We start from the raw sequence: 16,157 nt of genomic DNA, 5'->3' as shown, positions 1-16,157 counted from the left end.
TGGCTGATAACATAAATATAAATGTTAGATAACATAAATGTAAATGTTAGTATACATAAATAAATGTTAGATAACATAAATGTAATTTAGGTGACAGTGTCGACCATATATCATTTAGGTGGTATAACCGACCATATATTATGTAGGTGGCAGAGCCAACCATATTTAGTATAAATGTTGAGACAATCGTGCTGATAACGTGTTATAATTTAGTAGTAAGAATGAAGAGATTAAATTCTTATTCAAGAATGGTGTACATATCCTTACAATTCAGTGAGTATTTATAATAATAAAAGTTAACTGTACATTATTCGTTTTCATTTTCAATTATAGATTAGGTGAAATAGTAATCAATAATTCATAATTTTACTGTGCAAGATTATCAATCACCTCTATTCATCTGCATGCGTACAAAATGAGAATCCATCCATATCGTAACAGTAATTAGTATATTAGTATATTAAATTAAGTTAATAACATTAATTCATAAGTGTTAATTTCCAATAAATAAAGCCAATTACACCAAAATTGACCTTATATGATTTTAACTCAATTCTTCCAATTTAATTAATTCTTAAACATCAAAACACTTCCTTTCACTTATTAACACATAATCATAAGTGTTAATTTCACCATTTACACCAAAACCCAAACCATAACCAAGTTTGACTCATAACTCAAGTTTTAAACAAATCCAAACTTAAATAATACTTCTAATAACACTTATGTAAGTAACTAGAGGGGGTAAATAGTTACTTAATATGATTTTTGAAACTTTTTCGATGATCAATACGATATGAACAATGATTGATCACGTTAGTCAACTCAAACTAATGTGTGGTATGTTTATGTTTGTAATGATGCAGAAAGTAAAGTAAAGAACATAAACACAAGGATTTATAGTGGTTCAGGTGGATGTTAATTAATCCACCTTAATTGTGACGACCTGACAAAATCGTCATGGACGACGCCGTCAACTTAGGTCCCGTAACGTGGTCATAAGTCTTTAAAACCAAGTTTGACCAAAATATGCCGCATTCATTTCAAATGTAAAGATGTTTTAAAGTTTACAAAGTAGTTTAACAACTAGTTACATTACAACGCTTAAAGTACAAATGAAACCTACGCGACACAATTTAAAGTAAAGTCAAAACACGCTCCATGTATGCATGTATACTCGACATTCAAACCAAGTATCAAAATATAGTGCAGAAGCATGTATCACTTAGCATTCAAGGACCTGAGAAAACATATAGAAACTGTCAACGAAAAACGTTGGTGAAATCATAGGTTTAGTAAGTATATTGTATTGAACCACAAGATTTAATATAAAGTTGATTATCCAAATCGTTTGCATTCCAAAGTTGTTGTACGTTTGCGAGCACCCAATTATCAAGACTTAACTGTTTTACAAATCCCGTTATCATAGTGTTAGAACCTACACTATACCTGAAAATATATTTCATCCGCTAACGGTAGCGAACCGTCCGAATGAGGGCGCGTCAAGCCCGTATGGATCCACACGACATAAGTTCACGTTTACACCCTACAAGTGTAACTAATGATAATTGAATTGAGGCTTTTTGTTCTAACTCGCATGTGAAATGTTTGTTTATGTACTTGTGTTCAAAGTATAAAGTATAAAACGTATATGTTTCTCATCCCATGATTTAAAGAATAAAAGTTGTTGAAAAGATGGGACTATGATCTCACCTCGAGTGCACGAGTATATAGGTACTTCACAAAGTAAACGTGTGCAAGAACGTATGCTAGTCTTGACCTAAACAATAGGTCGTATCAATATCGGTAAAGTATGAAGTCGGTCAAAGTTGTTCAATTAGTCCTATGGCTCGTTATGACTCGATTATATCTAGCATATGAGTCAAGTTGTCAAGTTTCATGCAAGATATAAGTATAAAAGCATGTTAGAACGATTAAACAAAGTATTGGTTAAGTTTGAATAAAAGTCAACTTTGGTCAAGTCAAAGTCAACAAAAAAGTCAACACATTCGGGTCGGGTCTCGGACAATTTTTCTGAGCTAATTAATCATATATGAGCATGTTAGAACAAGTTACATGTTAATCGGAGGTGCGTAGCATAGTTAGAATTTAACATGAAAAAGGACATTTGAACAGCCCCTAAACGCGGCAAATGCCGCGCCGCCACAAATGAGGGCCGCGCCGCACCAGAAGGCGTGAGCTGGTTCCTGGCTGTTTCAAATGTTCAAGTCTCGAACCAAACTTCATTTAAACATAACTAATGAACCGTAAACACTTAAAACGCATGCCATACATCGTTAGAAAGGTAATTTAACGAGGAATACAACTAAACACATTTCATTAACCAAAACCAACATGTACGATAACCTAAAACTCGTCGAATGATCATTTAATGCTCATCATTTAATGTTTCAAGCTCATAAATGCAATTAATGATTCGGAAACTTAACACACACACATATAATACGCCGTTTCGTAGGTAATTATGCATACAATACTACTAAACACTTACAAACAACCTTGCAAAGCATTTAATGCATCAAAATTCACATTCAATGCTACCAAACCCTAGCCAAAAATCATAAACTCAACAATCATGTTAATAGAGTCTTTTCAAGTCAACCTACATACCAAATTGAAGCTAGTGATGCTAGTAACACATTTAATACATGCTCTTTTAACATGTAACAACATTTAAACAACCAAGTCTCAAGATCAAACTAGTCATTTTCAAGTTTAAGCTAGTTACACCAAAATGACAAGAACAAGCAAATAAATCACATATTCATGTTAGACTTGAGCCATAGACACTAATTAACACACTTTTAAGTTAAAAACACTAAGAACATGAAATCTAGAGTTTTTAGAAAGTTACCCAAAAGAGATGAAATTGGTATGGAATTGAAGAGGAAGATGCAAGGATTCCGAATGTGTAATTTGTTTTGAAGGATGCTTGCTAGATCGAATTTAGATGATGAATCTTTGATTTGGGTGTTTGAGAGCAAAAAGTAAAAGTAAAGAAGAAGATGGGGAGGTAAATGAGTGGGTGGAGGAGAAGTGTTTGACTAGTTGACCTAATCAAACCTTTGGTCCCTTGGCAAGTTTAGTCCCTCGAGTTTATAAGCGGGTGCGTGAATTAACCAAACGAATTACCTTAAATACGTAGAGTAAACGAGAGATGTTATAATTAATAACGGACTTTAAAATAAATAAACGAAAGTAAATGGAAAAAAAAGTGGGTTGTTACATTACCTACTCCTTAAAAGAAATTTCGTCCCGAAATTTAAGTAGTTGTAGTGGTCATCGTTTCTTCCTCGGGATCTTGCATTGCCAACTCAACGAATAAGTGAGGATACTTTCTTTGCATTTGATCCTGTATTTTCCAAGTAAACTCGGGTCCCCTTTTGGCGTTCCAATGAACTTTCACAATCGGGATTTTACTTTGTTTTAGCGTCTTGATGGAGTGGTCCACAATTTCAACCGGTTCTTCCACGAAGTGAAGTTTGTCATCAATAGTAAGCTCCTCGAGGGGGATGACGAGTTTGGGTTCGGCAAGGAACTTCTTCAAGTTTGATACATGGAAAGTAGGATGAACGGAGCTCAATTGAGTCGGAAGATCTAAATGATAAGCAACGGGTCCAATACGCTCCAAGATTTCAAAAGGACCAATATATCGCGAATTCAGCTTTCCACGTTTCCCGAAACAGATTACTCCTTTCCAAGGTGTGACTTTTAACATTACACGATCACCCACTTGGAACTCGAGATACTTTCTTCTAATGTCGGCATAGCTCTTTTGACGACTACGGGACGTCCTGAGCCTATCTCGGATTTGAACGATCTTCTCGGTTGTTTCATGAATGAGTTCGGGTCCGGTGATTTGCTTGTCACCTACTTCGGCCAAACAAATAGGAGAGTGACATTTGCGGCCATATAACGCTTTGAAAGGTGTGGTGTTAATACTCGCGTGATAACTATTATTGTAAGAGAATTTGGCTAGAGGCAAATGATTTTCCCAAGCTTTTCTGAAATCGATAACGCAAGCTTATAACATATCCTCTAATGTTTGAATCGTGCGTTCGCTTTGTCCGTCGGTTTGTGGATGATATGCGGTACTCATGTCTAAACGTGTTCCCAAAGCCTCTTGTAAGGCACCCCAAAATCTAGAAGCGAAACGGGCATTTCGGTCGAAAATAATCGATAGGGGTACACCATGCCGGGATACAATTTCTTTTATAAAGTTGTGCAAGTTTGTCCATTTTGTCGGTTTCTTTCATGGCTAGGAAGTGGGCGGATTTGGTGAGACGGTCAATAATAACCCAAATGGTATCATAACCACCCTCCGTTTTTGGTAGTTTTGTGATAAAGTCCATCGTTATTCTTTCCCACTTCCATTGTGGAATTTCTGGTTGTTGAAGTAACTCGGATGACCTTTGATGTTCGAATTTGACTTTAGAGCAAGTTAGGCACTTTCCAACATAAGTAGTGACGTCCCTTTTAATGTTCGGCCACCAATATTATTCTTTGAGATCGTGGTACATCTTACCGGCTCCGAAATGAATCGAGTACCTTGACATATGGGCTTCGTCTAAAATAAGGCTTCGTAAGTCCCCATAACTAGGCACCCAAATTCTTCCGGCGAAATATCGGAGTCCGGTCTCCTTAACTTCGAATCGAGAGACGAGAACATTCAAGTGTTCGTATGATATATTTTCATCTTTGAGAGCCTCATCTTGGGCTACCCAGATTTGGCTATTGAGATTGGTGTGGATGGTGATGTTTAAGGCTCGGACGTGAAGAGGCACCATTCTTTCTTTTCGGCTTAAGGCATCGGCTACTACATTTGCCTTCCCGGGATGGTAACAAAGTTCACAATCGTAATCGTTCAAAGTTTCAATCCACCATCGTTGTCTCATGTTTAGTTGTTTTTGATCGAAGATGTGTTGGAGGCTTTTGTGGTCGGTGAAGATGGTACTTTTGGTTCCATAAAGATAGTGTCTCCACATTTTGAGTGCAAAGACAACGGCTTCAAGTTCGAGATCATGTGTCGTGTAGTTTTGTTCGTGGATTTTCAATTGTCGGGAGGCATAAGCAATAACTTTCTTTCATTGCATTAATACACACCCAAAACCATGTTTCGAGGCATCGCAATATATAAAAAAATCATCATTGCCTTCGGGGAGAGACAAGATAGGAGCGGTGGTTAACTTTTTCTTCAAGATTTAAAATGCGGACTCTTGTTCGGTTGCCCAAACGAATTTCTTTCCCTTGTGAGTGAACGCGGTTAGAGGACGTGCAACCAAAGAGAAATTTTCGATGAATCTACGATAATACCCGGCGAGGCCTAAGAATTGACGAATGTGAGTAGGAGTAGTAGGGGTTTCCCATTTACTAATAGCTTTGATTTTTGCGGGATCGACTTTAATACCTTGATCGCTTACAATATGCCCAAGAAATTAAACTTCCTTTAACCAAAATTCACACTTGGAGAATTTGGCATAGAGTCGTTCTTGTCTCAAGAGTTTGAGCATGAGTCGGAGGTGTTGTTCGTGTTCTTCTTCACTTTTTGAGTAGATTAAAATATCATCTATGAGCATGATGACGAATTTGTCGAGATACGATTTGCAGACGCGGTTCATAAGGTCCATGAACACCGTCGATGCATTAGTTAATCTGAATGGCATTACAAGAAACTCATAACTACTATAACGAGTCCAAAAAGCGGGTTTGGAGACATCTTCCCCCTTAACCCTTAGTTGATGATAACCCGAGCGGAGATCGATTTTTGAATAGACATAAGACCCTTGTAGTTGATCAAAGAGGTCATCGATGCATGGAAGAGGATATTGGTTCTTAACCATCAATTTATTTAGTTCACGGTAATTGATACACATTCGTAGGGATCCATCTTTCTTCTTAACGAATAAAATTGGAGCACCCCATGGTGAATGGCTAGGTCAGATAAAACCACGATCAAGTAGTTCTTGAATTTGACTTTGTAATTCTTGCATTTCGGATGGGGCAAGTTTATACAGTGCACGTGCTACGGGTGTGGCTCTTGGAATAAGATCGATTTGGAATTCAACCGGTCGATGAGGTGAAAGACCCAGCAATTCTTCGAGAAAGACATCGGAAAAGTCACTAACAATTAGCACATCATCGATATGCTTCTCATCTGTCTCAACTTTCCTAACGTGGGCTAGGATCGTAAAACAACCTTTACGAAGATATTTTTCAACTTTAAGGCACGAAACTAGGTTGAGTCCGGTGCAACTCTTATCGCCATAGACAATCAAGGGTTCACCATTCTCGATAGGAATTTGAATTGCTTTAAGATCACAAAGGATGTGAAATTTAGTTTTGGCTAACCAATCCATACCAATTATTACATCGAAGCTCCCTAGTTCTATAGGTATCAAGTCAATTTCAAACTCTTTACCCAATAAGTTTAACGTACACCTCCGATAAAATTTTTTGGCACACAATAGTTTCCCGTTGGCCACTTTAATGGTATAAGTAGTATCTAGTGGGAGTGGTAGAGTGCAAAAAGAATGAGTCAAGGTCTTGGATACAAAGCTCTTATCGACACCCGAATCAAATAAGCAAGAAACATAAGAGTTATTGAGAAGTAAAGTACCCGTGATTAGTTCATTGTCATCTCGGGCCTCCTCGGTGTTAATGTTGAAAGCTCGACCGCGTGCATTAGGGTTAGCTTTCTTCTTTGGGCATGCGTTCTTATAATGACATGGTTGGCCACATTCATAGCAAACACCCGTTTTTGATGCATTAGGCCCCTTTTGAGCGACGGGGGTGGTATTTCTACACTCGTTTGCCAAATGGCCACTTCTTTGACACTTGTTGCAAAATGGCTTGCCACATTCACCGTAATGATGTTTGTGGCTGATGTCGTGCGAGGTGTATATAAAATAGCTTTATATTTTACAAGGAAATACTATTAAATACGATACAATTTTACACAAGATATTTATTTATTTATAGAATGGGATATACCTAAACCTTGCTACAACACTATAGGCAGTGTACCTAATCGTAGAGTAGTGTAGTTTTTAGTAAGTCCGGTTCGTTCCACAGGGAAAATCTTTAAACAAAGCTTAACGCTATATTAGTTTACTTTTATAAAAATACAAATATATGTATAAGTAATATTATTATTATAAAGGGGGGTTTTTACCGTTTAATGACCGGTTTGTCGATTTTAAAACTTTAGTCGCAGTTAAAACCAAATGTAAAATATTAAATAAATAAAAGACTTAATTTAAAGCGTAAAGTAAATAACGATAATGAAATTGCGAATAATAAAAGTGCGATAAAATAAAATTGCGATTAAAAAGTACGATAATTAAAAGTGCAATTAAATACAATAACAATAAATAAAAGTGTTATAATTAGAAGTGCAATTAAATATAAAATAAAAGGAATTAAATATGAAATAAAAGAATTATGCTTATTTAAACTTCCGTAATCATGATTTTTGACGTGTTGATTTTAGTTTTATGCCCATGGGTTAATTGTCCTTTGTCCTCGATTATTTAATATGTCCGTCTGGTTTTTGTCCATAACAGTCCATCAGTCATAAATATAAAGTGCGAGTGTCCTCATCAAATTATCCTTATACCCGAAGTCAAATATTCCAACTAATTGGGGACTTAAACTGTAACAAGGTTTTATTACTTTGTTTAATAATTACACCAGGATGTCGACTGAGTGTAACCCAAGGTTTTAATACTTTGTTAACAATTATGCCAAGTGTCCATGTACATAATTTCACCCCTGTTTTAATAATTCTAGTGGCTATTAATCCATTCCCGTGTCCGGTTAAATGAACGATTATTCGTACATATAAATATCCCGCCCATCGTGTCCGATTGAGTGTATATGGTTATTTATAGGGACGTCCAATTGTAAATCTTTATATTAACATTAACAAACTATCATTTAGTTAAACAAATATAAAGTCCATTAATAGCCCATAGTCTAATTTCCACAAGTGTCGTTCTTTTGTCCAAACCCCAATTATGGTACAAAGCCCAATTACCCAATTTTAGTAATTAGCCCAACATCATGATTACTTCATTTTAAATAAACATAATAATAACTTAGCTACGAGACATTAAATTAAAAAGGTTGAACATAACTTACAATGATTAAAAATAGCGTAGCGTTACACGGACAGAATTTCGACTTACACCCTTACAACATTCACTAACATACCCTTATTATTAGGATTTAAAATTAAAATTAAAATTAAAATATAAATATAAATATAAATATAAATATTACGTATAGATATAGAGAGATTGATATATTGGATGATAAAAATGATCAGAATTCGTTGGGTTTTATAGGGATTTTCGTATTTGGCTGCTCCGCGAGTCGCGGCATTTTTGGCCTCCATACTCCGCAACTCGCGGAGTTCGTAATTTCAGCTCACAAAGGTTTGTCTTTTAATTTTTCGACGTTTTATAAATATATTATAATATATATATTAATTTTAAGAATTAATTATATATTATATTATATTTATATACATAGTTAACTTGTAATTTTTAGTCCGTTGCGTCGAGCGTTGAGAGTTGACTCTGGTCCCGGTTTCGGATTTTCGAACGTCCTTGCGTGCAATTTAATATCTTGTACTTTGCGTTTTGAATCTTGTACTCTTGTAATTTTGAGACGTTTCTTATCAATAATTGGAACCTTATTGATTGTATTTTGTACTTTTGAGCTTTTTGGTCGTTTGCGTCTTCAATTCGTCGAATCTGTCTTTTATCTTCACCTTTTATTATTTAAACGAATATCACTTTTAAATAGAACAATTGCAACTAAAAGCTTGTCTTTCTTGAGGAATAATGCTATGAAATATATGTTCGTTTTTAGCATTATCAAATATTCCCACACTTGAGCGTTGCTTGTCCTCAAGCAATATAGTCTTGAAATACTAGAATCACTTCTTTATTCTTCACACTTTGTACATCAGTGATTTCTATATGGCGGTATAAACAATGGTAGTAACGATATGGTTTACAGTCCCACATGACTATAAAAATTTAGATCCATTAAGGAAATTGGATCTTTATGAAAACATTTGATCTTTTAAAAATTAAATCTAGTTTTTACCCTAGATAAGTTTTCCAAAATAACCCTTCACCGGTGTTTGCAAATTCTTTTTGTGGGTTTGGTGGGTTTCAGAATTGAAAATTTTAGCTCAAAACTTGCGGTTTTGTGTCACCCACTTGCTAACCTTGTATTTGGAAAGCAACACGTCCAGTTTACTTGTACCGTATATTACCTTTCGGTAAACTACCGTCCGGTTGTAAAGGAGAGCGTTGAACAAGCAACTGTTAAGGCAATGTCCCCTGACATGCTTTTAATTATGGTCTATAACGTGTCGGACGCAATTACTATCCTTGGTAGGAGCAATAGTAAAGCTCACCCTTATGATTTTTCGGTCTGGCACAAGGTCCTGTCTTCGACCATGCTATGCAACCACCGTTCTTACGGTTGACACCCGATTTGGTTCAAGTGACCTAATGAATTCCAGGTGAATTTCTAGGATTTTATGTTCAATGGTAATGAACGTATTGAAAATGGGTTTTCAGAAAACAAATCGGTTTATAATTTGATCAAAATATTTTCTCGTTCAAGCTCGAGTTTAGATATCATTGAATTCCATGAGTTTGAATTCTCAATCTTTAAGGTCAATCTCTAGGATTGAGTAATATCAGGCTTAAAAGCTGATTTTTAATCTTTAAGGAGATTATCCTTTCTGGGGATCTGATTTATTAGTCTTATCAATCTAATTTGCACGGTGCCCCCCCATTGTACGAGATAAATCCTTCTCATGGTTAGGATAAATCTGACCACTTGGCGACCCTGTTTTATGCTGAGGTCCGTGGATTTCCTACTGATTTTAGTGATGACTTTTCTAGATTTTTCGTCAACCTACAGCTGGTCTGGACGACAACTTCCTGACATAAATCAAGAAGCGCGTTTCTTTTTCGGAAGACTAGTTTAGTCCAAAGCAAAAGTATTTTTAGTTATTTTGTTACAGAAATATGTGACATATTTTTAAGATAACTTGGTAATTTTTTCCACACTTGGCTTTTATTTTCCTTTTTATTGTCCTCTATTCCATTTTAAATGAATTCTAACATTTTGGTTTGTTTATCAATTTATGTCCTTTCCAAGGTAACAATAATTTCGGTGTTAACACCTAGTTTTATCGTTCATAAATATGTATAAACATGATTTTGAGTTCATTTAATTGAAAATTTTGAAAAATTTTACTAGAATTGGGTAGTCAGTATATAAGACTAGGGCTGTTCTTTATTATCAGAGAGCACTAGGTTCTAATACAACTACTGCTTTACTAGTATTTTTAATGGTAACCAAGTGTTTAAGATAAAAAATTTAAAAATCCAAAAGAATTTAACCCCTTCCCACACTTAAGATCTTGCAATGCCCTCATTTGTAAGAAATCAGTAACAATTTAAATTATTGAGGGTGATTTGTGTGAAAATGATTAAATTTTACCAAAGTTTCCAAATATATTGGCGTTTGTTTGCTGAATGATAAATGGTGCATATCATTTGTTCATTCCGTCTTGTTGTTATATCACATTTATTTTGCATCTTGTCGTCAAAATTAGTTGCTTTTGCTGAACTTAATGCCAGTCTTTGAAAATGTGTTGTTTTACCCTGTTGTGTACATAAAATAAACTGCAAACATATATACATATTTTTGAAGTTTGGTATATTACCCCACATTCAAAAATTATTAAAATCTAATAATAAAATTTAGAAAATAATAAAACTATTACAAATCTAACATAAGTATTAAATGTATCAACATTACAAATAATAAAAAAAAAAACTAAGTAGATTAGGAATGATACTGATACCAGAAGGGGTTCCATGCATAAGCATATGTGTTATAAAATGTTTTGGCTGGGTTATACGTAGGATACGATTGTTGGATCTCTATAGACCAGGGAGGGAATATGGGCGATGGAGTAGGAATATAGTTTCTACCTATATGTTGGCAATAAGCTATGATTTGGTTTTGATGAACTTGCCAATCTTCAAATGCTCTATGTCTAGCATTTTCATACTCTTGTGAAGCTATAAACCATTGCATTTCTGCCATTTCATTTCCCCCTCCTACATTACCTTGCTGTTGGTTTCTCTCAACCTGTGGATGTCTACCATGGTATTGTACTGCGGCATTATTTCGCCTATTCAAAACCTTCGCACCATGGTATACATTTAAACCTATTGTATCGCGGGGTTCTGGTTCTTCGACTAATAATCCCCCCGACTTATATCCACACCGAGATATTCAGCAATCAAAGTAATAAATATACCACCTCCTATTATGCTATGCGGTCTCATCCCCCTAACCATAGCTGATAAATAATAACCCACACAATAAGGTATACTTACAGCGCTTTGTGGGTCTCGAATACACATATGGTAAAACAAATCCTGTTCATTTACCTTTTCCTTATTCTTACCTCTTTGTGTAATCGAATTAGCTAAAAACCTATGAATTACTCTTAACTTTGCTCTATCTATATCCAAATAAGAGTAATTTCCCCCTTTGAATCGGTGATGGCTAGTCATTTGACTCCATACACCATGCGTATCAAAATTTTCGTCTATCTTTCTACCATTTAGTATCAAACCTCTACAATCGGCAGATGCTAACTCCTCAGGCGTATATATACGTAAAGCCTGATCCATGTCTAGTAAAGACATGTGGCGCATCGAACCTCCTAACAAAAATCTAAAAAAAGATCGATCGGTTAAACTAGCTACCCGATCATTTATTTCTATACTACATAACAATTCTTCACACCATACTTTATATACAGGTCTACACATGTTGAATAACCGTACCCAATCGTTAAAAGTAGAATTACCATACCTCTGTTCAAGTAATTCCCTAATTGGCCCGGCCAATTCTACAGCTTCTAATTGTCCCCATTCTATGACCCTAGGTACTTCAACAACTTTAGAATGAAGAGTATGCAAACCCCTTTGGTATTTTGGATAATCTATCCAAAGTCTGTCAAATCTCAGGTTCGGGTGCAAATCCTCCAAGTGCATATCAGAAAATGTCATGACTGGATGAGGTATATCTTGTTTGTAGTAGTTATCTACCTCCTGTTGTTCCGTATTCTCAGCAAGAGCATTGCGAGCTTGGGATGAAGATTTACCCCTTTCAGTCTGCAAAACACATCAAACACAATTTTTGTGCATCCAAATATGCATTAGTGTTAGCAAAATCATCAATCAAAATAATTACAATGACATGATCAATTTATATCAAACTTAAGCTCATTTTCATATTTTCATCAAATCTACACTTTTTCAATTAAGCATATAGGAAAATGTTCGCCAAGTTCATAAGCATTCAACTCAAATAACATGTCAAAATAATCATTACTAGCAATTAAACAAGTTTCAAATGGCATTATCTCTAAAAAATCAAGTTCATGAATTTTAGACTTGAAAAAGTCCACTTTAATTCTCAAAATCATGTTTAGGCTCAAAGTTTGGATCATTTAACTACCTAAACATGTTACACTACTTAATTTAGCAACAATTCATGACAAAAATCGGCCATAACCTGTTTATATCAAAAAGCCCCAAATTTACTCAAGAACACAAACCCTAGATTACTCAAAATTTGAAGTTTAAGGCTCCTAATCATGTTAAATAGCATCAATCTAGGTTATACAAGCATAATACATAAGCAATTTAAGCATAATTACACTAAAAAGCATCAAAATCAAATTGGGTATAAAATTGCTCAAGAACACTAATTTTCGGATTAAATGGTGTTTAGGTGTAGAAATTTACCGTTTTTCTTGAGTAATTCCTTGATAGCATCCTTCTCAACATGATTTTAGTAAAAGATTTGATGATTAACTGTCAAAAATTGCGAATTTGGTGTTTGTTTTTCGGGTTTTTTCGGGTTATTTTCGCAGTTTTTGTGGTGTGGGGATGTTCAACTGATCAGTTTTGGCGTTTTATTTTTTTCTGTATTTTGGTCCCTCCGCGAGTCGCGGAGTTTGTATTTTTTTTTTTAAACATCTTATACTAATTAAAACAATTAAGTAATTAATTTTAAAATTTTGTTTCCCTTGTTATTTAGGATGAGGTCGTTTCGGATCGATGTCCTAGTCCGTCCTTTGACAAAATTTTAAAATTTGTCTTTTTCAAGCGATTGTTTTAAAAGCTTAGATTTTTTAGTTTTTTAATATTTTTGTCATACTTTAATTCAATAATATTAAAAATAATGATAATAAAAGTTCTCGTCCCTCCCTCGGGTAAAGCAATTTCGGTTCAACGACCTAGTCTTCAACTTACGACGAATTTTAAAAATCATATTTTTAACTTAATGAGATAAAGTAAATTTTTGTTTTTAAATTCACACCAAACTTAAAATATAAAATTCAAAATTAATATTAAAAATTCATACCAAACTTATAATTTAAAATGCATAAAAATAAAATTCATATTTTTAAAAATTAAAAATTCACACCAAACTTAATTTAAAAATTTATATTATAAATTCACACCAAACTTATATTAATTTTTCAAATATTTACAATTTTAAATATATTGATTTTACAAAGTTTACAATATTAATTTAACATTTATATATTAATTTTAAAAACATGGTAAAAATAAAATTAAAAATCTTTTTGGCTCTTATCCCACTTTAATCAATCAAATATTATCAAAAATATGCGCCCCTCTTTTCGGTAAAGTAATTTCGGTTCCAAGACCTAATTTAACTCATGACGAATTTTTGAAATATTTTGGGTTGATTGATTAAAGATATTTATACCTTAAGAATAAACGTTAAATTTCGCAGTGATGTAATAAATTTTTGAATGATATCAATAATTTCGGTCGCCAAACCTAATTTTATTCAATACCAATTTAATACTTTATAGCGAACAAATTAGCGTTTATTATCAAAAGGTTAAAAATAAAAATAAAAATAAAAACTGTACAGACTTACCTGTGAGATAGTATTCTTAGTTATATGATCTATCCCATTCATAAGATAGTCGGTTTAATTGGTTTTCCATGGCTACATAGGCGTAACCTAGAGCATTCAGTGTTTTTTCTTCTAAACATATGAACGGTCCGTCTCTGCATAAAGTAACAAATTCGGTATTTGAATAGGTTTGATTATTTGAACATTTACCTCCATGTGACCATTTTCCGCATTTGTGATATCTTTCTAGGTGTCGTGCTCTTCTTTTCGCTGCGGATTTTGATTTTCCTTTACCAAATTGTTACTTATTATCTTCGCATCTGGATTCTTTTCTTACTCCGTCCAATCTTTCTCTGATTACTGATACTATTTCACTCGGAAGTGTGTCATTATTACGTTTAGTGATCAAAGCGTGTAGCATTAGACCATGGTTTAGTTCACAGGCAGTCTTCATTTCGTAAAAACCTAAAAAAATAAAAATTAAGAATGGGGGGAGAAGACTAGTTCTTTAGGGTCTGCTAGGGAAAGACCATTCGGGTTCCATTTTCGAGAACTACACGAAAACAGACAATCTAACTCTAACAGAAATACATAAAATCCTTTAAAGATTTGATTCTCCCCACACTTAGTTAGCTGTGGTATCGAAATTGTGATTAACTTCGTTGTCAACTTCCATTGGACTATCTATGTAGTGTTTAACTCTGTGACCATTAACTTTAAATTCAATCCCATTTGAATTTATTAATTCTATCGTTTCGTATGGGAAAACTCTTTTGACTATGAATGGTCCAGACCATCTTGATTTCAATTTTCCAGGAAATAGATTGAATCATGAATTGAAAAGAAGAACTCTGTCTCCTTCTTTAAATACTTTTAAACTTCTGATTCTTTTATCATGCCATTTCTTCATTCTTTCTTTATAGATTAACGAATTTTCGTATGCTTCATGTCTTAATTCTTCTAATTCATTTAGTTGACTTAATCGTAGACGTCCAGCTTCATGTATATCAAGATTACATGTCTTCAAAGCCCAAAATTCTTTGTGTTCAATTTCTACTGGAAGATGACATGCTTTTCCATAAACAAGTCTAAAAGGTGTGGTTCCAATTGGAGTTTTGTAGGCTGTTCTAAAAGCCCAGAGTGCATCCTCCAATTTAATGGACCATTCCTTCGGATTTGATCCTACGGTTTTCTCTAGAATACGTTTTAAAGCTCGGTTGATATTTTCAACTTGCCCACTTGTTTGTGGATGATAAGCAGTGGAGATTTTATGAGTTACTCCATATCTTTTAAGAACTTTCTCAAGTTGATTATTACAGAAATGAGTACCCCGATCACTTATTAAAGCTTTCGGTGTTCCAAACCTTGCAAAAAGACGTTTTAAAAAGTTCACTACAACTCGTGCATCGTTAGTTGGGAGAGCTTGTGCTTCCGCCCATTTAGATACATAATCAATGGCAACGAGAATGTAGAGATTATTATGAGATTTTGGAAATGGACCCATAAAGTCAATACCCCAAATGTCAAATACTTCACATACTTGTATGACATTTTGTGGCATTTCATCACGTTGACTTATTTTTCCGGCCCTTTGACAAGCATCACAGGATTTGCAAAGAAGGTGTGCATCTTTGTAAATTGTAGGCCAATAGAATCCAGCATCGTAAACTTTTCTTGCTGTTAGTTGAGGCCCATAATGCCCTCCTGTTGGTCCTGTGTGACAATGGTTTAAAATTTTACTAGCTTCATCTCTGAATACACATCGGCGTATTATTTCATCGGGACAACTTTTAAACAGATGTGGATCTTCCCAGAAATAGTGTTTTATATCACTGAAGAATTTCTTTCGTTTTTGGTACGATAATCCTTTTTCAAGGAATCCACATACTAAATAGTTTGCATAGTCTGCAAACCATGGAATTTCATTATAATCTATCTTCAATAGATATTCATCAGAAAAGTTGTCTTGTATGGCCGATTCATTTAGAACTTCTAATTCGGGATTTTCAAGAAGAGAAAGATGATCAGCGGCGAGATTTTCTGCTCCTCTTTTATCTAGGATTTCAATATCGAACTCTTGTAAGAGTAAGATCCAACGGATTAATCTTGGTTTAGCATCTTGTTTC

Source organism: Rutidosis leptorrhynchoides, chromosome 4, assembly GCF_046630445.1.
Source record: "Rutidosis leptorrhynchoides isolate AG116_Rl617_1_P2 chromosome 4, CSIRO_AGI_Rlap_v1, whole genome shotgun sequence".
In the NCBI taxonomy this organism is placed as follows: Eukaryota; Viridiplantae; Streptophyta; class Magnoliopsida; order Asterales; family Asteraceae; genus Rutidosis; species Rutidosis leptorrhynchoides.
This window is presented reverse-complemented; position numbering follows the sequence as displayed.